This window comes from Phyllobates terribilis, unplaced genomic scaffold (genome assembly GCF_046119375.1).
Source record: "Phyllobates terribilis strain yellow unplaced genomic scaffold, ASM4611937v1 Scaffold_40__1_contigs__length_11209783, whole genome shotgun sequence".
Classification (NCBI taxonomy): domain Eukaryota; kingdom Metazoa; phylum Chordata; class Amphibia; order Anura; family Dendrobatidae; genus Phyllobates; species Phyllobates terribilis.
The window spans coordinates 4,901,187-4,926,437 of NW_027362800.1; the positions used below are offsets into that span (position 1 = coordinate 4,901,187).

The window sequence follows — 25,251 nt, forward strand, 5'->3', positions numbered from 1 at the left end:
TGTATTGAAGGTACATCACATCCAAACACTGTTACATCATCCATATAGCTTACGACTTTAACTTGTAGACCGTTCCCTCCGGGTAAGGGTACTCCACATATTTGCTTATCCCGGCGTATTGTACATAAAAGGGGTTCTATAGCACATATAAAAAGCAGGGGGGACAAAGGGCAACCCTGCTTCACCCCTGATTTTAAAACTACCTCTTTTGTTTTAAAACCATTAACTAAAATCTTACTCGTACAATCATTATAAAAAGCTTTAAGAGACAATAAAAACCCACCCGGAATGCCCATTTTTTCTAAAACTTTAAAAAGATAAAAATGAGACACGCGGTCAAAAGCTTTCTCAAAATCCACCGCTAGGATTGACATCTTTGTCTTTCTGGTTTTTACATCTTCAATACAATCTTTCACCAGGTTTAAATTGTCCCAGATACTACGCCCAGGTACCCCGCATACCTGATTTGCATGAATTACTTTATGTATCACCTTTTTCAACCGATTTGCACAGATCTTAGCCATAATTTTGTAATCACTATTTAAAAGAGTTATCGGCCTCCAGTTTTTAAGATCCGTTTTGTCACCTTTTTTGTATAGTAGTGATACCTCACCTTTCTTCCATGAGTTGAGTAAAACCTTATTATTAAAAACTTCGGAAAACAAAATAAACAAATCATCTTTTAAAATATCATAAAAACTTATATAAAACTCTATGGGGATACCATCAGGGCCCGGCACTTTACCATTTTTAAAACTCTTCATGGTTTCAAAAATCTCTTCCTCAACTAGAGGTTGGGATAAAAAACTTTGGGCATCAGCATCTAGGGTGGACTTGATCTCCCCCAGGAAAGTGTGTATTAAATCATGGTCTACAGTTTTTACATTAAAAAGATCATTAAAATAGACATTTACCTTATCCAATATAACGTTGATATTATTATCTCCATCTATGTTATCAATTATTGTTTTCGCCTGTTTGTTTTTCTTAAAAAAATACCTGGAACAAGTCTCATCCTCTTCTACGTGTTTTACCTTTGAACGAAAAATCAGTTCTTTTCCTTTTTGTTCCAACCACTTTGAAATTTCTCCTTTAAGACTCAATATATCATTACCTACATCCAGACCATTGTCTTTGAATTTGTACAATGTCTGTAACCTGATATTAAGAAAATTATAGATCTCAAACTTTTCTTTAGCTTTTTGTATGCTTTTCTTTATAAAGAAATCTTTAATGCTTATTTTCATTCTATCCCACCAGGAGCTAAAAGAAATATTGGGGTTTTTCCTTTTTCTACAGTTTACATAAAACTCAATAAAATCCGATAAAATTTGTGGATCTTTTAAAAGGGACACATTCAATTTCCAAGATTTCTTACCACATTTCTTCTTTCCATTAATCCTCACTCTAAAAGATAAAACCTTGTGATCTGAGAGAATATTAGTTAAAACTTCACATTTCACTGGCAGTATTTTTTCTGAACCTAAAACAAAATCTATCCTGGAGCTACATGTAGAATTGCTCCAGGTGAAACCAGCGTCTATAGGGCTATCCTTGTTACATTCTTTATACACATCAGTTAATTTACAATCATTTATAATATTGCTTAACATTCCAGACGTTTTGTCATAATTTCTACTCACGGAACCGGAGCGTCGGCTTTCGCCTTTTAAAATACAATTAAAATCACCTGCCAGGATAAAAGGTTCAGAAATGTTAATAAATAAAGGTATAATTTCCAGCATATCAGCCCTTTCATTTTTATCAGGTGACCCATAAAAATTTAAAAACTGCCATCTTGTCCCATCAATAAAAGCCTTAACTAAAAGAATACGACCCGGTAAAATATCTTGGATAAAATCAATAGACACATTTCCCTTAAAAAGTATAGCTACCCCGGCTGATCCGGTTGCATTTGATCCAGACCAGACCGATGGACCATGTTTCCACTCTTCCTTATATTTTTTGTAAGAAATCTTATGAGGGATATGACATTCTTGTAAAAAGAAAACAGAAGCTGTAAAACAGGTTAAAAAATGTAAAACAGTAGCTCTTCTGGTCTTGGATCCTATGCCTCTCACATTGAGGGAAACACCACTAATGTCAGCCATCATAACAAATGGTTAGGAAGAAACAAAAACTGGACTTTACCTATCCGATGGACGGATCAGACCACTTGCACTTTCACCAACGCCCTCTTCTGAATCCACCGTTATCAAAGAGTCTTCATCATCGGAGAAGGAACATTCACTTAAATTAAGACCCGACGCTACTGGGGTGTAGCTCGGAAGGATATTGAGAGAAAGGTTACACTGGGTGTCCATAGGCTGACCATTTAGGTCATCGTCAGGTGGGTCTCCGAGAGGCTCCGCACTCCCCTGCTGACCCGCAGAGGGTCGCAACACAGGGGCAGGCTGCGCACATGGCGGAGCCTCAGAGTCCCCGGAGGCAGCCAGGTTCGGGGCCCCACCTGGGGCAGCAGAGCCCCGGGACCTCGGGATTCCAGAGTCTACACCACCGTGAGGGGATGTATCCATCTCCTCCCTATTAGCCACCTCCACGGAACCATTCTTTTTCTTATTATGAGACCTCACCAAATGCCACGTACCGCCCTCGCTCTCGTGAGATCCAGTGGGAATTTTGGGCTCGGTGTCAGCCTTTTGGCGCTCTTTTTTGGCCTTACCGACCGCCCCTTTATGATCTTTCTCAGCCTTCCTTTTAGCCTCCTTATGGTCTTTCAGCCAGCTCCTGGGCTCCTGTGAGTTACCTGTCATTGACTCGGAGGGATTGTTACTAGTCGAAGCGCCCTTATCACCTCCCGAGGCTCCAGGTTGTTGTTCCTCCTCCTGAGGGGTGGTCTGATTGGCCCGTCCATTCCCGGATGTCTTGGACTTCTCCTTTTGTTTTTGTTCATCCTCTCTGAACCTGTGAGGGCAAGAAAAATAGAAATGACCAGGTGTCCGACAAAAAGAGCATTTTTTTTCATTTGGGCACTCCTTTGTGTCATGTTCAGTACTGGCACAATTTCTACAAGTGGCACCACAACTATCCTTAGAGTGCCCATAGAGACCACAATACCTACAGAAAAGTGGCATTCCTGAGAAAAAAATATCCCCATTAGTTTGCCCTATTTTAAATCGAGCTGGAGGAAGTCTCACACCTCCAGGGAATTTAGGGTCTCTTTCACATTTTACTAAAAACTTCCATTTTGAGGTCCAGATGTTAAACTCATTCAACACTTTCCCAATCAATTTCACACTTTTAAAATAAACTGACAAAAAGGAAATAACCTCTGGTGCCGTTATGAAGGGTGAGAAGATTTTCACAACCACCATCTTTACCTCATCCAGGACGTGCTCGATGATCTGAATCCCTTTTAGACCAGGGCTATTTTCTACCGACTTAACTCTGGACAAAACATCTTTGAAAATACCTTCGCCAGTAAAGGTTACATCATAATCTCCACGTCGAGGATAATCCTGGATAGAAAGGATTTCGTTGGTTCTGACGTGGAGCAGTTTCTCAAGCACGTCCTGGACTACATATCCCAGATTCCGCATATCGGAACCACCAGCCGTAAAGCGGACCCTTATGGTGTTCTTAAGCCTCGCATATAGAGGCACGAGGTTGGGGTCAACCTCCATGGTATGGCGCAACAAAATGCAAATTGCAACCGCCTGCAATCTGCGCCTTCAGAGCTTTGAGATAAAGCACCTAAAGGCTGGGGGATCGCTGCCCGTTACCCTAGGACTAATCCCTCTCCCTAATAGCAGCAGGCAGGTGAAGCCCACCGAAGTGGACGATCCTGCCAGGCCAAGGAGAGGGGTACCTGAGTGCCCTTCAACTGAAACCTCCTGCTGTGAAGCACGTGGTCTCAGCCAAAAGGCCGAGAAGCGATAACCAGAATTGGTTTCCGACTACGGTGCCACCCAAGGATTCTGAAAAGTCCATTTGTGGAGATGGCCACCTGGACTCCCGTTAAGAAGACATGCTGTCAACCTCTAGATCCCTCACATGCCTGCACTTTTCGGCTTGCTGCTGCTGCAATCCACGCGTTTTAGATCTGCATAACTCCACCTCTTTTAGCACAGTACCCTCAACCCCCGGCTGTTCCCACCCGCCTCAACACCGTTGGAAGGGAGGAGAACCAATTAAGGCGGGGGGGGGGGTGGAACGAGCAGCTGTCTACCCTTAGCAGGAGGGTTGCTGATTAATTACCTCTCCTGCTGCTGCTGCTGGCTGTCCAGCAGCAGACTGAAGGTGGCTGCTGCTGTGCGCAGGTATATAAAGGCTCAGAGCCTATTATGACACGCGCAGCCAGCGTTCCATTGCCACATTCCGTCTACTGCAGGCGGGATACCTGGATGGCTGAATGTCACTGAGAAGCTCACAGAGACCGCCATAAGCAACAGTTTAAAAGAATGCCACAGACTAATCAACCAAACTTTTTGGGTTGGTTTCTCTTTTATAGTCTGCAGGCATTAAATGAAAGAAGTCAGTGTTCCAGCAGAGGGAGACAACGTTTCAGAAAAGGCATTGTAGCAAACCAAAAAAGAAATTTTAAGCGCAGCAGAGTAACCAGCTCACATACCTGTTAGCTCAGGTGAGTTTAAAAGGCTGCTGTTGATAACAAGGGCATTTGCTAAATAGATGGTGTGTGTGCAACAATATACTGAAAGGTCAATTATATTGTGCAGCTTATCTCACCACCTGTAGTTATTTAGGTGAAAGCTCCAAAATGCTTGCCTAATATGTCTGTTTATCCAAAAGGAAGTATAGAGGGAGAGCTAGATAGATAGCATTGCATTACATTACATTACATGGCAATGCAATGCACAGTTGCTGAAGTTGAACCAAAATGAGCTTGTCATCTGGCTTCTGCAACTTTTAACATGAAAAATCCAATGAGGAGAAGAAAAGCAAAGCCAAAGAGTCCATCCCAAAATCCGACAAACAAGCAAAATGAACAAAAAGCATTGAATTCAATTCTTTCTGATTTTAGAAACTGCATTAAAGAAGGGGTGCACCGGTCCTGGAGATACTGCAATACCAGGTCAATGCGTGGAGTGGACAGAGCAAGCTCTTTTTCCATCTCCCTGTTCTAAAAATCCATTTAATATATGGTCCCCAGATAGGGGACGTATCAGATATTAAACTGATAAGAACAGATACTACACTTGATCTTAGCCAAAAGGCCGAGAAGCGATAACCAGAATTGGTTTCCGACTACGGTGCCACCCAAGGATTCTGAAAAGTCCATTTGTGGAGATGGCCACCTGGACTCCCGTTAAGAAGACATGCTGTCAACCTCTAGATCCCTCACATGCCTGCACTTTTCGGCTTGCTGCTGCTGCAATCCACGCGTTTTAGATCTGCATAACTCCACCTCTTTTAGCACAGTACCCTCAACCCCCGGCTGTTCCCACCCGCCTCAACACCGTTGGAAGGGAGGAGAACCAATTAAGGCGGGGGGGGGGGGGGGGTGGAACGAGCAGCTGTCTACCCTTAGCAGGAGGGTTGCTGATTAATTACCTCTCCTGCTGCTGCTGCTGCTGGCTGTCCAGCAGCAGACTGAAGGTGGCTGCTGCTGTGCGCAGGTATATAAAGGCTCAGAGCCTATTATGACACGCGCAGCCAGCGTTCCATTGCCACATTGCGTCTACTGCAGGCGGGATACCTGGATGGCTGAATGTCACTGAGAAGCTCACAGAGACCGCCATAAGCAACAGTTTAAAAGAATGCCACAGACTAATCAACCAAACTTTTTGGGTTGGTTTCTCTTTTATAGTCTGCAGGCATTAAATGAAAGAAGTCAGTGTTCCAGCAGAGGGAGACAACGTTTCAGAAAAGGCATTGTAGCAAACCAAAAAAGAAATTTTAAGCGCAGCAGAGTAACCAGCTCACATACCTGTTAGCTCAGGTGAGTTTAAAAGGCTGCTGTTGATAACAAGGGCATTTGCTAAATAGATGGTGTGTGTGCAACAATATACTGAAAGGTCAATTATATTGTGCAGCTTATCTCACCACCTGTAGTTATTTAGGTGAAAGCTCCAAAATGCTTGCCTAATATGTCTGTTTATCCAAAAGGAAGAATAGAGGGAGAGCTAGATAGATAGCATTGCATTACATTACATTACATGGCAATGCAATGCACAGTTGCTGAAGTTGAACCAAAATGAGCTTGTCATCTGGCTTATGCAACTTTTAACATGAAAAATCCAATGAGGAGAAGAAAAGCAAAGCCAAAGAGTCCATCCCAAAATCCGACAAACAAGCAAAATGAACAAAAAGCATTGAATTCAATTCTTTCTGATTTTAGAAACTGCATTAAAGAAGGGGTGCACCGGTCCTGGAGATACTGCAATACCAGGTCAATGCGTGGAGTGGACAGAGCAAGCTCTTTTTCCATCTCCCTGTTCTAAAAATCCATTTAATATATGGTCCCCAGATAGGGGACGTATCAGATATTAAACTGATAAGAACAGATACTACACTTGATCTTAGCCAAAAGGCCGAGAAGCGATAACCAGAATTGGTTTCCGACTACGGTGCCACCCAAGGATTCTGAAAAGTCCATTTGTGGAGATGGCCACCTGGACTCCCGTTAAGAAGACATGCTGTCAACCTCTAGATCCCTCACATGCCTGCACTTTTCGGCTTGCTGCTGCTGCAATCCACGCGTTTTAGATCTGCATAACTCCACCTCTTTTAGCACAGTACCCTCAACCCCCGGCTGTTCCCACCCGCCTCAACACCGTTGGAAGGGAGGAGAACCAATTAAGGCGGGGGGGGGGTGGAACGAGCAGCTGTCTACCCTTAGCAGGAGGGTTGCTGATTAATTACCTCTCCTGCTGCTGCTGCTGCTGGCTGTCCAGCAGCAGACTGAAGGTGGCTGCTGCTGTGCGCAGGTATATAAAGGCTCAGAGCGTATTATGACACGCGCAGCCAGCGTTCCATTGCCACATTCCGTCTACTGCAGGCGGGATACCTGGATGGCTGAATGTCACTGAGAAGCTCACAGAGACCGCCATAAGCAACAGTTTAAAAGATTGCCACAGACTAATCAACCAAACTTTTTGGGTTGGTTTCTCTTTTATAGTCTGCAGGCATTAAATGAAAGAAGTCAGTGTTCCAGCAGAGGGAGACAACGTTTCAGAAAAGGCATTGTAGCAAACCAAAAAAGAAATTTTAAGCGCAGCAGAGTAACCAGCTCACATACCTGTTAGCTCAGGTGAGTTTAAAAGGCTGCTGTTGATAACAAGGGCATTTGCTAAATAGATGGTGTGTGTGCAACAATATACTGAAAGGTCAATTATATTGTGCAGCTTATCTCACCACCTGTAGTTATTTAGGTGAAAGCTCCAAAATGCTTGCCTAATATGTCTGTTTATCCAAAAGGAAGTATAGAGGGAGAGCTAGATAGATAGCATTGCATTACATTACATTACATGGCAATGCAATGCACAGTTGCTGAAGTTGAACCAAAATGAGCTTGTCATCTGGCTTCTGCAACTTTTAACATGAAAAATCCAATGAGGAGAAGAAAAGCAAAGCCAAAGAGTCCATCCCAAAATCCGACAAACAAGCAAAATGAACAAAAAGCATTGAATTCAATTCTTTCTGATTTTAGAAACTGCATTAAAGAAGGGGTGCACCGGTCCTGGAGATACTGCAATACCAGGTCAATGCGTGGAGTGGACAGAGCAAGCTCTTTTTCCATCTCCCTGTTCTAAAAATCCATTTAATATATGGTCCCCAGATAGGGGACGTATCAGATATTAAACTGATAAGAACAGATACTACACTTGATCTTAGCCAAAAGGCCGAGAAGCGATAACCAGAATTGGTTTCCGACTACGGTGCCACCCAAGGATTCTGAAAAGTCCATTTGTGGAGATGGCCACCTGGACTCCCGTTAAGAAGACATGCTGTCAACCTCTAGATCCCTCACATGCCTGCACTTTTCGGCTTGCTGTTGCTGCAATCCACGCGTTTTAGATCTGCATAACTCCACCTCTTTTAGCACAGTACCCTCAACCCCCGGCTGTTCCCACCCGCCTCAACACCGTTGGAAGGGAGGAGAACCAATTAAGGCGGGGGGGGGGTGGAACGAGCAGCTGTCTACCCTTAGCAGGAGGGTTGCTGATTAATTACCTCTCCTGCTGCTGCTGCTGCTGGCTGTCCAGCAGCAGACTGAAGGTGGCTGCTGCTGTGCGCAGGTATATAAAGGCTCAGAGCCTATTATGACACGCGCAGCCAGTGTTCCATTGCCACATTGAGTCTACTGCAGGTGGGATACCTGGATGGCTGAATGTCACTGAGAAGCTCACAGAGACCGCCATAAGCAACAGTTTAAAAGAATGCCACAGACTAATCAACCAAACTTTTTGGGTTGGTTTCTCTTTTATAGTCTGCAGGCATTAAATGAAAGAAGTCAGTGTTCCAGCAGAGGGAGACAACGTTTCAGAAAAGGCATTGTAGCAAACCAAAAAAGAAATTTTAAGCGCAGCAGAGTAACCAGCTCACATACCTGTTAGCTCAGGTGAGTTTAAAAGGCTGCTGTTGATAACAAGGGCATTTGCTAAATAGATGGTGTGTGTGCAACAATATACTGAAAGGTCAATTATATTGTGCAGCTTATCTCACCACCTGTAGTTATTTAGGTGAAAGCTCCAAAATGCTTGCCTAATATGTCTGTTTATCCAAAAGGAAGTATAGAGGGAGAGCTAGATAGATAGCATTGCATTACATTACATTACATGGCAATGCAATGCACAGTTGCTGAAGTTGAACCAAAATGAGCTTGTCATCTGGCTTCTGCAACTTTTAACATGAAAAATCCAATGAGGAGAAGAAAAGCAAAGCCAAAGAGTCCATCCCAAAATCCGACAAACAAGCAAAATGAACAAAAAGCATTGAATTCAATTCTTTCTGATTTTAGAAACTGCATTAAAGAAGGGGTGCACCGGTCCTGGAGATACTGCAATACCAGGTCAATGCGTGGAGTGGACAGAGCAAGCTCTTTTTCCATCTCCCTGTTCTAAAAATCCATTTAATATATGGTCCCCAGATAGGGGACGTATCAGATATTAAACTGATAAGAACAGATTTTTTGGTTGAAGCTGCATCCAAGGCACTGAAAAATGTGACCGAAGTCACACCAAAACAGCGCACGAGGCGAGGATTCATGTGGACCCTTCCCGGAGGAGAGGGTCCCCAATAAACCATCCCCATCCCTCCGAGCCAGAAGGCCACAGCGAGGGTCAGGGATCTCCGATGCTCTCCCTAGCCGAAGCCGGAGAAGAGCCGTTTTCGTGCTCCCAGCTTCCATCTAGGCTGCCACCCTAGTGGAGCTGGAGCCTGTGTTGGTTTCTCAGCCCAAAGCTGACCGGACCTCCGACCGGGTTTATAAAAATTCCCCTTCCTAGCCCGGAGGCCAGGAATAGGGGGGGTTGCTCAGAAAGTATGATTGGCAAAGGTGCGGCGTGCAACGAAGCCAAGTCTTTCTGGGGTTCCCAGTCCCAGTAAGCTTGGACTCCCACCAGGGCGCCTACTCCTGGGGCATATTGCTCCAAAGCCCTCACACTTACCCAGCCTAGTGACTTCGATCCTGGAGGGCCATGTTTTCCATCAGATGACTCTATGAGCCACCTGGCGTACTAACAAGTGCACCAAACCAGTGTGTAATATGCATCAATTTACTAGGGCAGCCCAAGGACAAAACTGCCTTTTCAAAAGATACTACACTTGATCTTAGCCAAAAGGCCGAGAAGCGATAACCAGAATTGGTTTCCGACTATGGTGCCACCCAAGGATTCTGAAAAGTCCATTTGTGGAGATGGCCACCTGGACTCCCGTTAAGAAGACATGCTGTCAACCTCTAGATCCCTCACATGCCTGCACTTTTCGGCTTGCTGCTGCTGCAATCCACGCGTTTTAGATCTGCATAACTCCACCTCTTTTAGCACAGTACCCTCAACCCCCGGCTGTTCCCACCCGCCTCAACACCGTTGGAAGGGAGGAGAACCAATTAAGGCGGGGGGGGGGTGGAACGAGCAGCTGTCTACCCTTAGCAGGAGGGTTGCTGATTAATTACCTCTCCTGCTGCTGCTGCTGCTGGCTGTCCAGCAGCAGACTGAAGGTGGCTGCTGCTGTGCGCAGGTATATAAAGGCTCAGAGCCTATTATGACACGCGCAGCCAGCGTTCCATTGCCACATTCCGTCTACTGCAGGCGGGATACCTGGATGGCTGAATGTCACTGAGAAGCTCACAGAGACCGCCATGAGCAACAGTTTAAAAGAATGCCACAGACTAATCAACCAAACTTTTTGGGTTGGTTTCTCTTTTATAGTCTGCAGGCATTAAATGAAAGAAGTCAGTGTTCCAGCAGAGGGAGACAACGTTTCAGAAAAGGCATTGTAGCAAACCAAAAAAGAAATTTTAAGCGCAGCAGAGTAACCAGCTCACATACCTGTTAGCTCAGGTGAGTTTAAAAGGCTGCTGATGATAACAAGGGCATTTGCTAAATAGATGGTGTGTGTGCAACAATATACTGAAAGGTCAATTATATTGTGCAGCTTATCTCACCACCTGTAGTTATTTAGGTGAAAGCTCCAAAATGCTTGCCTAATATGTCTGTTTATCCAAAAGGAAGTATAGAGGGAGAGCTAGATAGATAGCATTGCATTACATTACATTACATGGCAATGCAATGCACAGTTGCTGAAGTTGAACCAAAATGAGCTTGTCATCTGGCTTCTGCAACTTTTAACATGAAAAATCCAATGAGGAGAAGAAAAGCAAAGCCAAAGAGTCCATCCCAAAATCCGACAAACAAGCAAAATGAACAAAAAGCATTGAATTCAATTCTTTCTGATTTTAGAAACTGCATTAAAGAAGGGGTGCACCGGTCCTGGAGATACTGCAATACCAGGTCAATGCGTGGAGTGGACAGAGCAAGCTCTTTTTCCATCTCCCTGTTCTAAAAATCCATTTAATATATGGTCCCCAGATAGGGGACGTATCAGATATTAAACTGATAAGAACAGATACTACACTTGATCTTAGCCAAAAGGCCGAGAAGCGATAACCAGAATTGGTTTCCGACTACGGTGCCACCCAAGGATTCTGAAAAGTCCATTTGTGGAGATGGCCACCTGGACTCCCGTTAAGAAGACATGCTGTCAACCTCTAGATCCCTCACATGCCTGCACTTTTCGGCTTGCTGCTGCTGCAATCCACGCGTTTTAGATCTGCATAACTCCACCTCTTTTAGCACAGTACCCTCAACCCCCGGCTGTTCCCACCCGCCTCAACACCGTTGGAAGGGAGGAGAACCAATTAAGGCGGGGGGGGGTGGAACGAGCAGCTGTCTACCCTTAGCAGGAGGGTTGCTGATTAATTACCTCTCCTGCTGCTGCTGCTGCTGGCTGTCCAGCAGCAGACTGAAGGTGGCTGCTGCTGTGCGCAGGTATATAAAGGCTCAGAGCCTATTATGACACGCGCAGCCAGCGTTCCATTGCCACATTCCGTCTACTGCAGGCGGGATACCTGGATGGCTGAATGTCACTGAGAAGCTCACAGAGACCGCCATAAGCAACAGTTTAAAAGAATGCCACAGACTAATCAACCAAACTTTTTGGGTTGGTTTCTCTTTTATAGTCTGCAGGCATTAAATGAAAGAAGTCAGTGTTCCAGCAGAGGGAGACAACGTTTCAGAAAAGGCATTGTAGCAAACCAAAAAAGAAATTTTAAGCGCAGCAGAGTAACCAGCTCACATACCTGTTAACTCAGGTGAGTTTAAAAGGCTGCTGTTGATAACAAGGGCATTTGCTAAATAGATGGTGTGTGTGCAACAATATACTGAAAGGTCAATTATATTGTGCAGCTTATCTCACCACCTGTAGTTATTTAGGTGAAAGCTCCAAAATGCTTGCCTAATATGTCTGTTTATCCAAAAGGAAGTATAGAGGGAGAGCTAGATAGATAGCATTGCATTACATTACATTACATGGCAATGCAATGCACAGTTGCTGAAGTTGAACCAAAATGAGCTTGTCATCTGGCTTCTGCAACTTTTAACATGAAAAATCCAATGAGGAGAAGAAAAGCAAAGCCAAAGAGTCCATCCCAAAATCCGACAAACAAGCAAAATGAACAAAAAGCATTGAATTCAATTCTTTCTGATTTTAGAAACTGCATTAAAGAAGGGGTGCACCGGTCCTGGAGATACTGCAATACCAGGTCAATGCGTGGAGTGGACAGAGCAAGCTCTTTTTCCATGTCCCTGTTCTAAAAATCCATTTAATATATGGTCCCCAGATAGGGGACGTATCAGATATTAAACTGATAAGAACAGATACTACACTTGACCTTAGCCAAAAGGCCGAGAAGCGATAACCAGAATTGGTTTCCGACTACGGTGCCACCCAAGGATTCTGAAAAGTCCATTTGTGGAGATGGCCACCTGGACTCCCGTTAAGAAGACATGCTGTCAACCTCTAGATACCTCACATGCCTGCACTTTTCGGCTTGCTGCTGCTGCAATCCACGCGTTTTAGATCTGCATAACTCCAAGTCTTTTAGCACAGTACCCTCAACCCCCGGCTGTTCCCACCCGCCTCAACACCGTTGGAAGGGAGGAGAACCAATTAAGGCGGTGGGGGGGGTGGAACGAGCAGCTGTCTACCCTTAGCAGGAGGGTTGCTGATTAATTACCTCTCCTGCTGCTGCTGCTGCTGGCTGTCCAGCAGCAGACTGAAGGTGGCTGCTGCTGTGCGCAGGTATATAAAGGCTCAGAGCCTATTATGACACGCGCAGCCAGCGTTCCATTGCCACATTCCGTCTACTGCAGGCGGGATACCTGGATGGCTGAATGTCACTGAGAAGCTCACAGAGACCGCCATAAGCAACAGTTTAAAAGAATGCCACAGACTAATCAACCAAACTTTTTGGGTTGGTTTCTCTTTTATAGTCTGCAGGCATTAAATGAAAGAAGTCAGTGTTCCAGCAGAGGGAGACAACGTTTCAGAAAAGGCATTGTAGCAAACCAAAAAAGAAATTTTAAGCGCAGCAGAGTAACCAGCTCACATACCTGTTAGCTCAGGTGAGTTTAAAAGGCTGCTGTTGATAACAAGGGCATTTGCTAAATAGATGGTGTGTGTGCAACAATATACTGAAAGGTCAATTATATTGTGCAGCTTATCTCACCACCTGTAGTTATTTAGGTGAAAGCTCCAAAATGCTTGCCTAATATGTCTGTTTATCCAAAAGGAAGTATAGAGGGAGAGCTAGATAGATAGCATTGCATTACATTACATTACATGGCAATGCAATGCACAGTTGCTGAAGTTGAACCAAAATGAGCTTGTCATCTGGCTTCTGCAACTTTTAACATGAAAAATCCAATGAGGAGAAGAAAAGCAAAGCCAAAGAGTCCATCCCAAAATCCGACAAACAAGCAAAATGAACAAAAAGCATTGAATTCAATTCTTTCTGATTTTAGAAACTGCATTAAAGAAGGGGTGCACCGGTCCTGGAGATACTGCAATACCAGGTCAATGCGTGGAGTGGACAGAGCAAGCTCTTTTTCCATCTCCCTGTTCTAAAAATCCATTTAATATATGGTCCCCAGATAGGGGACGTATCAGATATTAAACTGATAAGAACAGATACTACACTTGATCTTAGCCAAAAGGCCGAGAAGCGATAACCAGAATTGGTTTCCGACTACGGTGCCACCCAAGGATTCTGAAAAGTCCATTTGTGGAGATGGCCACCTGGACTCCCGTTAAGAAGACATGCTGTCAACCTCTAGATCCCTCACATGCCTGCACTTTTCGGCTTGCTGCTGCTGCAATCCACGCGTTTTAGATCTGCATAACTCCACCTCTTTTAGCACAGTACCCTCAACCCCCGGCTGTTCCCACCCGCCTCAACACCGTTGGAAGGGAGGAGAACCAATTAAGGCGGGGGGGGGGTGGAACGAGCAGCTGTCTACCCTTAGCAGGAGGGTTGCTGATTAATTACCTCTCCTGCTGCTGCTGCTGCTGGCTGTCCAGCAGCAGACTGAAGGTGGCTGCTGCTGTGCGCAGGTATATAAAGGCTCAGAGCCTATTATGACACGCGCAGCCAGCGTTCCATTGCCACATTCCGTCTACTGCAGGCGGGATACCTGGATGGCTGAATGTCACTGAGAAGCTCACAGAGACCGCCATAAGCAACAGTTTAAAAGAATGCCACAGACTAATCAACCAAACTTTTTGGGTTGGTTTCTCTTTTATATTCTGCAGGCATTAAATGAAAGAAGTCAGTGTTCCAGCAGAGGGAGACAACGTTTCAGAAAAGGCATTGTAGCAAACCAAAAAAGAAATTTTAAGCGCAGCAGAGTAACCAGCTCACATACCTGTTAGCTCAGGTGAGTTTAAAAGGCTGCTGTTGATAACAAGGGCATTTGCTAAATAGATGGTGTGTGTGCAACAATATACTGAAAGGTCAATTATATTGTGCAGCTTATCTCACCACCTGTAGTTATTTAGGTGAAAGCTCCAAAATGCTTGCCTAATATGTCTGTTTATCCAAAAGGAAGTATAGAGGGAGAGCTAGATAGATAGCATTGCATTACATTACATTACATGGCAATGCAATGCACAGTTGCTGAAGTTGAACCAAAATGAGCTTGTCATCTGGCTTCTGCAACTTTTAACATGAAAAATCCAATGAGGAGAAGAAAAGCAAAGCCAAAGAGTCCATCCCAAAATCCGACAAACAAGCAAAATGAACAAAAAGCATTGAATTCAATTCTTTCTGATTTTAGAAACTGCATTAAAGAAGGGGTGCACCGGTCCTGGAGATACTGCAATACCAGGTCAATGCGTGGAGTGGACAGAGCAAGCTCTTTTTCCATCTCCCTGTTCTAAAAATCCATTTAATATATGGTCCCCAGATAGGGGACGTATCAGATATTAAACTGATAAGAACAGATACTACACTTGATCTTAGCCAAAAGGCCGAGAAGCGATAACCAGAATTGGTTTCCGACTACGGTGCCACCCAAGGATTCTGAAAAGTCCATTTGTGGAGATGGCCACCTGGACTCCCGTTAAGAAGACATGCTGTCAACCTCTAGATCCCTCACATGCCTGCACTTTTCGGCTTGCTGCTGCTGCAATCCACGCGTTTTAGATCTGCATAACTCCACCTCTTTTAGCACAGTACCCTCAACCCCCGGCTGTTCCCACCCGCCTCAACACCGTTGGAAGGGAGGAGAACCAATTAAGGCGGGGGGGGGGTGGAACGAGCAGCTGTCTACCCTTAGCAGGAGGGTTGCTGATTAATTACCTCTCCTGCTGCTGCTGCTGCTGGCTGTCCAGCAGCAGACTGAAGGTGGCTGCTGCTGTGCGCAGGTATATAAAGGCTCAGAGCCTATTATGACACGCGCAGCCAGCGTTCCATTGCCACATTCCGTCTACTGCAGGCGGTATACCTGGATGGCTGAATGTCACTGAGAAGCTCACAGAGACCGCCATAAGCAACAGTTTAAAAGAATGCCACAGACTAATCAACCAAACTTTTTGGGTTGGTTTCTCTTTTATATTCTGCAGGCATTAAATGAAAGAAGTCAGTGTTCCAGCAGAGGGAGACAACGTTTCAGAAAAGGCATTGTAGCAAACCAAAAAAGAAATTTTAAGCGCAGCAGAGTAACCAGCTCACATACCTGTTAGCTCAGGTGAGTTTAAAAGGCTGCTGTTGATAACAAGGGCATTTGCTAAATAGATGGTGTGTGTGCAACAATATACTGAAAGGTCAATTATATTGTGCAGCTTATCTCACCACCTGTAGTTATTTAGGTGAAAGCTCCAAAATGCTTGCCTAATATGTCTGTTTATCCAAAAGGAAGTATAGAGGGAGAGCTAGATAGATAGCATTGCATTACATTACATTACATGGCAATGCAATGCACAGTTGCTGAAGTTGAACCAAAATGAGCTTGTCATCTGGCTTCTGCAACTTTTAACATGAAAAATCCAATGAGGAGAAGAAAAGCAAAGCCAAAGAGTCCATCCCAAAATCCGACAAACAAGCAAAATGAACAAAAAGCATTGAATTCAATTCTTTCTGATTTTAGAAACTGCATTAAAGAAGGGGTGCACCGGTCCTGGAGATACTGCAATACCAGGTCAATGCGTGGAGTGGACAGAGCAAGCTCTTTTTCCATCTCCCTGTTCTAAAAATCCATTTAATATATGGTCCCCAGATAGGGGACATATCAGATATTAAACTGATAAGAACAGATACTACACTTGATCTTAGCCAAAAGGCCGAGAAGCGATAACCAGAATTGGTTTCCGACTACGGTGCCACCCAAGGATTCTGAAAAGTCCATTTGTGGAGATGGCCACCTGGACTCCCGTTAAGAAGACATGCTGTCAACCTCTAGATCCCTCACATGCCTGCACTTTTCGGCTTGCTGCTGCTGCAATCCACGCGTTTTAGATCTGCATAACTCCACCTCTTTTAGCACAGTACCCTCAACCCCCGGCTGTTCCCACCCGCCTCAACACCGTTGGAAGGGAGGAGAACCAATTAAGGCGGGGGGGGGGGGTGGAACGAGCAGCTGTCTACCCTTAGCAGGAGGGTTGCTGATTAATTACCTCTCCTGCTGCTGCTGCTGCTGGCTGTCCAGCAGCAGACTGAAGGTGGCTGCTGCTGTGCGCAGGTATATAAAGGCTCAGAGCCTATTATGACACGCGCAGCCAGCGTTCCATTGCCACATTCCGTCTACTGCAGGCGGGATACCTGGATGGCTGAATGTCACTGAGAAGCTCACAGAGACCGCCATAAGCAACAGTTTAAAAGAATGCCACAGACTAATCAACCAAACTTTTTGGGTTGGTTTCTCTTTTATAGTCTGCAGGCATTAAATGAAAGAAGTCAGTGTTCCAGCAGAGGGAGACAACGTTTCAGAAAAGGCATTGTAGCAAACCAAAAAAGAAATTTTAAGCGCAGCAGAGTAACCAGCTCACATACCTGTTAGCTCAGGTGAGTTTAAAAGGCTGCTGTTGATAACAAGGGCATTTGCTAAATAGATGGTGTGTGTGCAACAATATACTGAAAGGTCAATTATATTGTGCAGCTTATCTCACCACCTGTAGTTATTTAGGTGAAAGCTCCAAAATGCTTGCCTAATATGTCTGTTTATCCAAAAGGAAGTATAGAGGGAGAGCTAGATAGATAGCATTGCATTACATTACATTACATGGCAATGCAATGCACAGTTGCTGAAGTTGAACCAAAATGAGCTTGTCATCTGGCTTCTGCAACTTTTAACATGAAAAATCCAATGAGGAGAAGAAAAGCAAAGCCAAAGAGTCCATCCCAAAATCCGACAAACAAGCAAAATGAACAAAAAGCATTGAATTCAATTCTTTCTGATTTTAGAAACTGCATTAAAGAAGGGGTGCACCGGTCCTGGAGATACTGCAATACCAGGTCAATGCGTGGAGTGGACAGAGCAAGCTCTTTTTCCATCTCCCTGTTCTAAAAATCCATTTAATATATGGTCCCCAGATAGGGGACGTATCAGATATTAAACTGATAAGAACAGATACTACACTTGATCTTAGCCAAAAGGCCGAGAAGCGATAACCAGAATTGGTTTCCGACTACGGTGCCACCCAAGGATTCTGAAAAGTCCATTTGTGGAGATGGCCACCTGGACTCCCGTTAAGAAGACATGCTGTCAACCTCTAGATCCCTCACATGCCTGCACTTTTCGGCTTGCTGCTGCTGCAATCCACGCATTTTAGATCTGCATAACTCCACCTCTTTTAGCACAGTACCCTCAACCCCCGGCTGTTCCCACCCGCCTCAACACCGTTGGAAGGGAGGAGAACCAATTAAGGCGGGGGGGGGGTGGAACGAGCAGCTGTCTACCCTTAGCAGGAGGGTTGCTGATTAATTACCTCTCCTGCTGCTGCTGCTGCTGGCTGTCCAGCAGCAGACTGAAGGTGGCTGCTGCTGTGCGCAGGTATATAAAGGCTCAGAGCCTATGATGACACGCGCAGCCAGCGTTCCATTGCCACATTCCGTCTACTGCAGGCGGGATACCTGGATGGCTGAATGTCACTGAGAAGCTCACAGAGACCGCCATAAGCAACAGTTTAAAAGAATGCCACAGACTAATCAACCAAACTTTTTGGGTTGGTTTCTCTTTTATAGTCTGCAGGCATTAAATGAAAGAAGTCAGTGTTCCAGCAGAGGGAGACAACGTTTCAGAAAAGGCATTGTAGCAAACCAAAAAAGAAATTTTAAGCGCAGCAGAGTAACCAGCTCACATACCTGTTAGCTCAGGTGAGTTTAAAAGGCTGCTGTTGATAACAAGGGCATTTGCTAAATAGATGGTGTGTGTGCAACAATATACTGAAAGGTCAATTATATTGTGCAGCTTATCTCACCACCTGTAGTTATTTAGGTGAAAGCTCCAAAATGCTTGCCTAATATGTCTGTTTATCCAAAAGGAAGTATAGAGGGAGAGCTAGATAGATAGCATTGCATTACATTACATTACATGGCAATGCAATGCACAGTTGCTGAAGTTGAACCAAAATGAGCTTGTCATCTGGCTTCTGCAACTTTTAACATGAAAAATCCAATGAGGAGAAGAAAAGCAAAGCCAAAGAGTCCATCGAAAAATCCGACAAACAAGCAAAATGAACAAAAAGCATTGAATTCAATTCTTTCTGATTTTAGAAACTGCATTAAAGAAGGGGTGCACCGGTCCTGGAGATACTGCAATACCAGGTCAATGCGTGGAGTGGACAGAGCAAGCTCTTTTTCCATCTCCCTGTTCTAAAAATCCATTTAATATATGGTCCCCAGATAGGGGACGTATCAGATATTAAACTGATAAGAACAGATACTACACTTGATCTTAGCCAAAAGGCCGAGAGGCGATAACCAGAATTGGTTTCCGACTACGGTGCCACCCAAGGATTCTGAAAAGTCCATTTGTGGAGATGGCCACCTGGACTCCCGTTAAGAAGACATGCTGTCAACCTCTAGATCCCTCACATGCCTGAACTTTTCGGCTTGCTGCTGCTGCAATCCACGCATTTTAGATCTGCATAACTCCACCTCTTTTAGCACAGTACCCTCAACCCCCGGCTGTTCCCACCCGCCTCAACACCGTTGGAAGGGAGGAGAACCAATTAAGGCGGGGGGGGGGGGGGTGGAACGAGCAGCTGTCTACCCTTAGCAGGAGGGTTGCTGATTAATTACCTCTCCTGCTGCTGCTGCTGCTGGCTGTCCAGCAGCAGACTGAAGGTGGCTGCTGCTGTGCGCAGGTATATAAAGGCTCAGAGCCTATTATGACACGCGCAGCCAGCGTTCCATTGCCACATTCCGTCTACTGCAGGCGGGATATCTGGATGGCTGAATGTCACTGAGAAGCTCACAGAGACCGCCATAAGCAACAGTTTAAAAGAATGCCACAGACTAATCAACCAAACTTTTTGGGTTGGTTTCTCTTTTATAGTCTGCAGGCATTAAATGAAAGAAGTCAGTGTTCCAGCAGAGGGAGACAACGTTTCAGAAAAGGCATTGTAGCAAACCAAAAAAGAAATTTTAAGCGCAGCAGAGTAACCAGCTCACATACCTGTTAGCTCAGGTGAGTTTAAAAGGCTGCTGTTGATAACAAGGGCATTTGCTAAATAGATGGTGTGTGTGCAACAATATACTGAAAGGTCAATTATATTGTGCAGCTTATCTCACCACCTGTAGTTATTTAGGTGAAAGCTCCAAAATGCTTGCCTAATATGTCTGTTTATCCAAAAGGAAGTATAGAGGGAGAGCTAGATAGATAGCATTGCATTACATTACATTACATGGCAATGCAATGCACAGTTGCTGAAGTTGAACCAAAATGAGCTTGTCATCTGGCTTCTGCAACTTTTAACATGAAAAATCCAATGAGGAGAAGAAAAGCAAAGCCAAAGAGTCCATCCCAAAATCCGACAAACAAGCAAAATGAACAAAAAGCATTGAATTCAATTCTTTCTGATTTTAGAAACTGCATTAAAGAAGGGGTGCACCGGTCCTGGAGATACTGCAATACCAGGTCAATGCGTGGAGTGGACAGAGCAAGCTCTTTTTCCATCTCCCTGTTCTAAAAATCCATTTAATATATGGTCCCCAGATAGGGGACGTATCAGATATTAAACTGATAAGAACAGATACTACACTTGATCTTAGCCAAAAGGCCAAGAAGCGATAACCAGAATTGGTTTCCGACTACGGTGCCACCCAAGGATTCTGAAAAGTCCATTTGTGGAGATGGCCACCTGGACTCCCGTTAAGAAGACATGCTGTCAACCTCTAGATCCCTCACATGCCTGCACTTTTCGGCTTGCTGCTGCTGCAATCCACGCGTTTTAGATCTGCATAACTCCACCTCTTTTAGCACAGTACCCTCAACCCCCGGCTGTTCCCACCCGCCTCAACACCGTTGGAAGGGAGGAGAACCAATTAAGGCGGGGGGGGGGGTGGAACGAGCAGCTGTCTACCCTTAGCAGGAGGGTTGCTGATTAATTACCTCTCCTGCTGCTGCTGCTGCTGGCTGTCCAGCAGCAGACTGAAGGTGGCTGCTGCTGTGCGCAGGTATATAAAGGCTCAGAGCCTATTATGACACGCGCAGCCAGCGTTCCATTGCCACATTCCGTCTACTGCAGGCGGGATACCTGGATGGCTGAATGTCACTGAGAAGCTCACAGAGACCGCCATAAGCAACAGTTTAAAAGAATGCCACAGACTAATCAACCAAACTTTTTGGGTTGGTTTCTCTTTTAAAGTCTGCAGGCATTAAATGAAAGAAGTCAGTGTTCCAGCAGAGGGAGACAACGTTTCAGAAAAGGCATTGTAGCAAACCAAAAAAGAAATTTTAAGCGCAGCAGAGTAACCAGCTCACATACCTGTTAGCTCAGGTGAGTTTAAAAGGCTGCTGTTGATAACAAGGGCATTTGCTAAATAGATGGTGTGTGTGCAACAATATACTGAAAGGTCAATTATATTGTGCAGCTTATCTCACCACCTGTAGTTATTTAGGTGAAAGCTCCAAAATGCTTGCCTAATATGTCTGTTTATCCAAAAGGAAGTATAGAGGGAGAGCTAGATAGATAGCATTGCATTACATTACATTACATGGCAATGCAATGCACAGTTGCTGAAGTTGAACCAAAATGAGCTTGACATCTGGCTTCTGCAACTTTTAACATGAAAAATCCAATGAGGAGAAGAAAAGAAAAGCCAAAGAGTCCATCCCAAAGTCCGACAAACAAGCAAAATGAAGAAAAAGCATTGAATTCAATTCTTTCTGATTTTAGAAACTGCATTAAAGAAGGGGTGCACCGGTCCTGGAGATACTGCAATACCAGGTCAATGCGTGGAGTGGACAGAGCAAGCTCTTTTTCCATCTCCCTGTTCTAAAAATCCATTTAATATATGGTCCCCAGATAGGGGACGTATCAGATATTAAACTGATAAGAACAGATACTACACTTGATCTTAGCCAAAAGGCCGAGAAGCGATAACCAGAATTGGTTTCCGACTACGGTGCCACCTAAGGATTCTGAAAAGTCCATTTGTGGAGATGGCCACCTGGACTCCCGTTAAGAAGACATGCTGTCAACCTCTAGATCCCTCACATGCCTGCACTTTTCGGCTTGCTGCTGCTGCAATCCACGCATTTTAGATCTGCATAACTCCACCTCTTTTAGCACAGTACCCTCAACCCCCGGCTGTTCCCCCCCGCCTCAACACCGTTGGAAGGGAGGAGAACCAATTAAGGCGGGGGGGGGTGGAACGAGCAGCTGTCTACCCTTAGCAGGAGGGTTGCTGATTAATTACCTCTCCTGCTGCTGCTGCTGCTGGCTGTCCAGCAGCAGACTGAAGGTGGCTGCTGCTGTGCGCAGGTATATAAAGGCTCAGAGCCTATTATGACACGCGCAGCCAGCGTTCCATTGCCACATTCCGTCTACTGCAGGCGGGATACCTGGATGGCTGAATGTCACTGAGAAGCTCACAGAGACCGCCATAAGCAACAGTTTAAAAGAATGCCACAGACTAATCAACCAAACTTTTTGGGTTGGTTTCTCTTTTATAGTCTGCAGGCATTAAATGAAAGAAGTCAGTGTTCCAGCAGAGGGAGACAACGTTTCAGAAAAGGCATTGTAGCAAACCAAAAAAGAAATTTTAAGCGCAGCAGAGTAACCAGCTCACATACCTGTTAGCTCAGGTGAGTTTAAAAGGCTGCTGTTGATAACAAGGGCATTTGCTAAATAGATGGTGTGTGTGCAACAATATACTGAAAGGTCAATTATATTGTGCAGCTTATCTCACCACCTGTAGTTATTTAGGTGAAAGCTCCAAAATGCTTGCCTAATATGTCTGTTTATCCAAAAGGAAGTATAGAGGGAGAGCTAGATAGATAGCATTGCATTACATTACATTACATGGCAATGCAATGCACAGTTGCTGAAGTTGAACCAAAATGAGCTTGTCATCTGGCTTCTGCAACTTTTAACATGAAAAATCCAATGAGGAGAAGAAAAGCAAAGCCAAAGAGTCCATCCCAAAATCCGACAAACAAGCAAAATGAACAAAAAGCATTGAATTCAATTCTTTCTGATTTTAGAAACCGCATTAAAGAAGGGGTGCACCGGTCCTGGAGATACTGCAATACCAGGTCAATGCGTGGAGTGGACAGAGCAAGCTCTTTTTCCATCTCCCTGTTCTAAAAATCCATTTAATATATGGTCCCCAGATAGGGGACGTATCAGATATTAAACTGATAAGAACAGATACTACACTTGATCTTAGCCAAAAGGCCAAGAAGCGATAACCAGAATTGGTTTCCGACTACGGTGCCACCCAAGGATTCTGAAAAGTCCATTTGTGGAGATGGCCACCTGGACTCCCGTTAAGAAGACATGCTGTCAACCTCTAGATCCCTCACATGCCTGCACTTTTCGGCTTGCTGCTGCTGCAATCCACGCGTTTTAGATCTGCATAACTCCACCTCTTTTAGCACAGTACCCTCAACCCCCGGCTGTTCCCACCCGCCTCAACACCGTTGGAAGGGAGGAGAACCAATTAAGGCGGGGGGGGGGTGGAACGAGCAGCTGTCTACCCTTAGCAGGAGGGTTGCTGATTAATTACCTCTCCTGCTGCTGCTGCTGCTGGCTGTCCAGCAGCAGACTGAAGGTGGCTGCTGCTGTGCGCAGGTATATAAAGGCTCAGAGCCTATTATGACACGCGCAGCCAGCGTTCCATTGCCACATTCCGTCTACTGCAGGCGGGATACCTGGATGGCTGAATGTCACTGAGAAGCTCACAGAGACCGCCATAAGCAACAGTTTAAAAGAATGCCACAGACTAATCAACCAAACTTTTTGGGTTGATTTCTCTTTTATAGTCTGCAGGCATTAAATGAAAGAAGTCAGTGTTCCAGCAGAGGGAGACAACGTTTCAGAAAAGGCATTGTAGCAAACCAAAAAAGAAATTTTAAGCGCAGCAGAGTAACCAGCTCACATACCTGTTAGCTCAGGTGAGTTTAAAAGGCTGCTGTTGATAACAAGGGCATTTGCTAAATAGATGGTGTGTGTGCAACAATATACTGAAAGGTCAATTATATTGTGCAGCTTATCTCACCACCTGTAGTTATTTAGGTGAAAGCTCCAAAATGCTTGCCTAATATGTCTGTTTATCCAAAAGGAAGTATAGAGGGAGAGCTAGATAGATAGCATTGCATTACATTACATTACATGGCAATGCAATGCACAGTTGCTGAAGTTGAACCAAAATGAGCTTGTCATCTGGCTTCTGCAACTTTTAACATGAAAAATCCAATGAGGAGAAGAAAAGCAAAGCCAAAGAGTCCATCCCAAAATCCGACAAACAAGAAAAATGAACAAAAAGCATTGAATTCAATTCTTTCTGATTTTAGAAACTGCATTAAAGAAGGGGTGCACCGGTCCTGGAGATACTGCAATACCAGGTCAATGCGTGGAGTGGACAGAGCAAGCTCTTTTTCCATCTCCCTGTTCTAAAAATCCATTTAATATATGGTCCCCAGATAGGGGACGTATCAGATATTAAACTGATAAGAACAGATACTACACTTGATCTTAGCCAAAAGGCCGAGAAGCGATAACCAGAATTGGTTTCCGACTACGGTGCCACCCAAGGATTCTGAAAAGTCCATTTGTGGAGATGGCCACCTGGACTCCCGTTAAGAAGACATGCTGTCAACCTCTAGATCCCTCACATGCCTGCACTTTTCGGCTTGCTGCTGCTGCAATCCACGCGTTTTAGATCTGCATAACTCCACCTCTTTTAGCACAGTACCCTCAACCCCCGGCTGTTCCCACCCGCCTCAACACCGTTGGAAGGGAGGAGAACCAATTAAGGCGGGGGGGGGGTGGAACGAGCAGCTGTCTACCCTTAGCAGGAGGGTTGCTGATTAATTACCTCTCCTGCTGCTGCTGCTGCTGGCTGTCCAGCAGCAGACTGAAGGTGGCTGCTGCTGTGCGCAGGTATATAAAGGCTCAGAGCCTATTATGACACGCGCAGCCAGCGTTCCATTGCCACATTCCGTCTACTGCAGGCGGGATACCTGGATGGCTGAATGTCACTGAGAAGCTCACAGAGACCGCCATAAGCAACAGTTTAAAAGAATGCCACAGACTAATCAACCAAACTTTTTGGGTTGGTTTCTCTTTTATAGTCTGCAGGCATTAAATGAAAGAAGTCAGTGTTCCAGCAGAGGGAGACAACGTTTCAGAAAAGGCATTGTAGCAAACCAAAAAAGAAATTTTAAGCGCAGCAGAGTAACCAGCTCACATACCTGTTAGCTCAGGTGAGTTTAAAAGGCTGCTGTTGATAACAAGGGCATTTGCTAAATAGATGGTGTGTGTGCAACAATATACTGAAAGGTCAATTATATTGTGCAGCTTATCTCACCACCTGTAGTTATTTAGGTGAAAGCTCCAAAATGCTTGCCTAATATGTCTGTTTATCCAAAAGGAAGTATAGAGGGAGAGCTAGATAGATAGCATTGCATTACATTACATTACATGGCAATGCAATGCACAGTTGCTGAAGTTGAACCAAAATGAGCTTGTCATCTGGCTTCTGCAACTTTTAACATGAAAAATCCAATGAGGAGAAGAAAAGCAAAGCCAAAGAGTCCATCCCAA

At 44.8% G+C, this 25,251-nt stretch overlaps 15 non-coding genes and 1 pseudogene across 15 annotated transcripts; all 16 read right to left on the reverse strand.

Annotated features, from left to right (window-relative positions):
• Positions 1-5,016: 5,016 nt before the first annotated feature.
• On the reverse strand, positions 5,017-5,207 carry LOC141187659 (U2 spliceosomal RNA). Its single transcript, XR_012261824.1, has one exon. It is a non-coding gene; the product is annotated as a U2 spliceosomal RNA (small nuclear RNA).
• A 1,126-nt stretch (positions 5,208-6,333) lies between these two features.
• On the reverse strand, positions 6,334-6,524 carry LOC141187660 (U2 spliceosomal RNA). The gene has a single exon (XR_012261825.1). It is a non-coding gene; the product is annotated as a U2 spliceosomal RNA (small nuclear RNA).
• Positions 6,525-7,644: 1,120 nt separating this feature from the next.
• Positions 7,645-7,835, reverse strand: LOC141187662 (U2 spliceosomal RNA). The gene has a single exon (XR_012261826.1). It is a non-coding gene; the product is annotated as a U2 spliceosomal RNA (small nuclear RNA).
• A 1,120-nt stretch (positions 7,836-8,955) lies between these two features.
• Positions 8,956-9,137, reverse strand: LOC141185724 (U2 spliceosomal RNA). Its single transcript, XR_012260356.1, has one exon. It is a non-coding gene; the product is annotated as a U2 spliceosomal RNA (small nuclear RNA).
• Positions 9,138-9,661: 524 nt separating this feature from the next.
• On the reverse strand, positions 9,662-9,777 carry LOC141186090 (U2 spliceosomal RNA; annotated as a pseudogene).
• Positions 9,778-10,897: 1,120 nt separating this feature from the next.
• Positions 10,898-11,088, reverse strand: LOC141187663 (U2 spliceosomal RNA). The gene has a single exon (XR_012261827.1). It is a non-coding gene; the product is annotated as a U2 spliceosomal RNA (small nuclear RNA).
• Positions 11,089-12,207: 1,119 nt separating this feature from the next.
• Positions 12,208-12,398, reverse strand: LOC141185569 (U2 spliceosomal RNA). The gene has a single exon (XR_012260220.1). It is a non-coding gene; the product is annotated as a U2 spliceosomal RNA (small nuclear RNA).
• Positions 12,399-13,519: 1,121 nt separating this feature from the next.
• LOC141187664 (U2 spliceosomal RNA) lies at positions 13,520-13,710 on the reverse strand. Its single transcript, XR_012261828.1, has one exon. It is a non-coding gene; the product is annotated as a U2 spliceosomal RNA (small nuclear RNA).
• Positions 13,711-14,830: 1,120 nt separating this feature from the next.
• LOC141187665 (U2 spliceosomal RNA) lies at positions 14,831-15,021 on the reverse strand. Its single transcript, XR_012261829.1, has one exon. It is a non-coding gene; the product is annotated as a U2 spliceosomal RNA (small nuclear RNA).
• Positions 15,022-16,141: 1,120 nt separating this feature from the next.
• Positions 16,142-16,332, reverse strand: LOC141186593 (U2 spliceosomal RNA). The gene has a single exon (XR_012260856.1). It is a non-coding gene; the product is annotated as a U2 spliceosomal RNA (small nuclear RNA).
• A 1,122-nt stretch (positions 16,333-17,454) lies between these two features.
• On the reverse strand, positions 17,455-17,645 carry LOC141187666 (U2 spliceosomal RNA). Its single transcript, XR_012261830.1, has one exon. It is a non-coding gene; the product is annotated as a U2 spliceosomal RNA (small nuclear RNA).
• Positions 17,646-18,765: 1,120 nt separating this feature from the next.
• On the reverse strand, positions 18,766-18,956 carry LOC141184477 (U2 spliceosomal RNA). Its single transcript, XR_012259228.1, has one exon. It is a non-coding gene; the product is annotated as a U2 spliceosomal RNA (small nuclear RNA).
• Positions 18,957-20,080: 1,124 nt separating this feature from the next.
• LOC141191203 (U2 spliceosomal RNA) lies at positions 20,081-20,271 on the reverse strand. Its single transcript, XR_012265202.1, has one exon. It is a non-coding gene; the product is annotated as a U2 spliceosomal RNA (small nuclear RNA).
• Positions 20,272-21,392: 1,121 nt separating this feature from the next.
• Positions 21,393-21,583, reverse strand: LOC141187667 (U2 spliceosomal RNA). Its single transcript, XR_012261831.1, has one exon. It is a non-coding gene; the product is annotated as a U2 spliceosomal RNA (small nuclear RNA).
• Positions 21,584-22,702: 1,119 nt separating this feature from the next.
• LOC141191205 (U2 spliceosomal RNA) lies at positions 22,703-22,893 on the reverse strand. The gene has a single exon (XR_012265204.1). It is a non-coding gene; the product is annotated as a U2 spliceosomal RNA (small nuclear RNA).
• Positions 22,894-24,013: 1,120 nt separating this feature from the next.
• Positions 24,014-24,204, reverse strand: LOC141187668 (U2 spliceosomal RNA). Its single transcript, XR_012261832.1, has one exon. It is a non-coding gene; the product is annotated as a U2 spliceosomal RNA (small nuclear RNA).
• Positions 24,205-25,251: the final 1,047 nt, after the last annotated feature.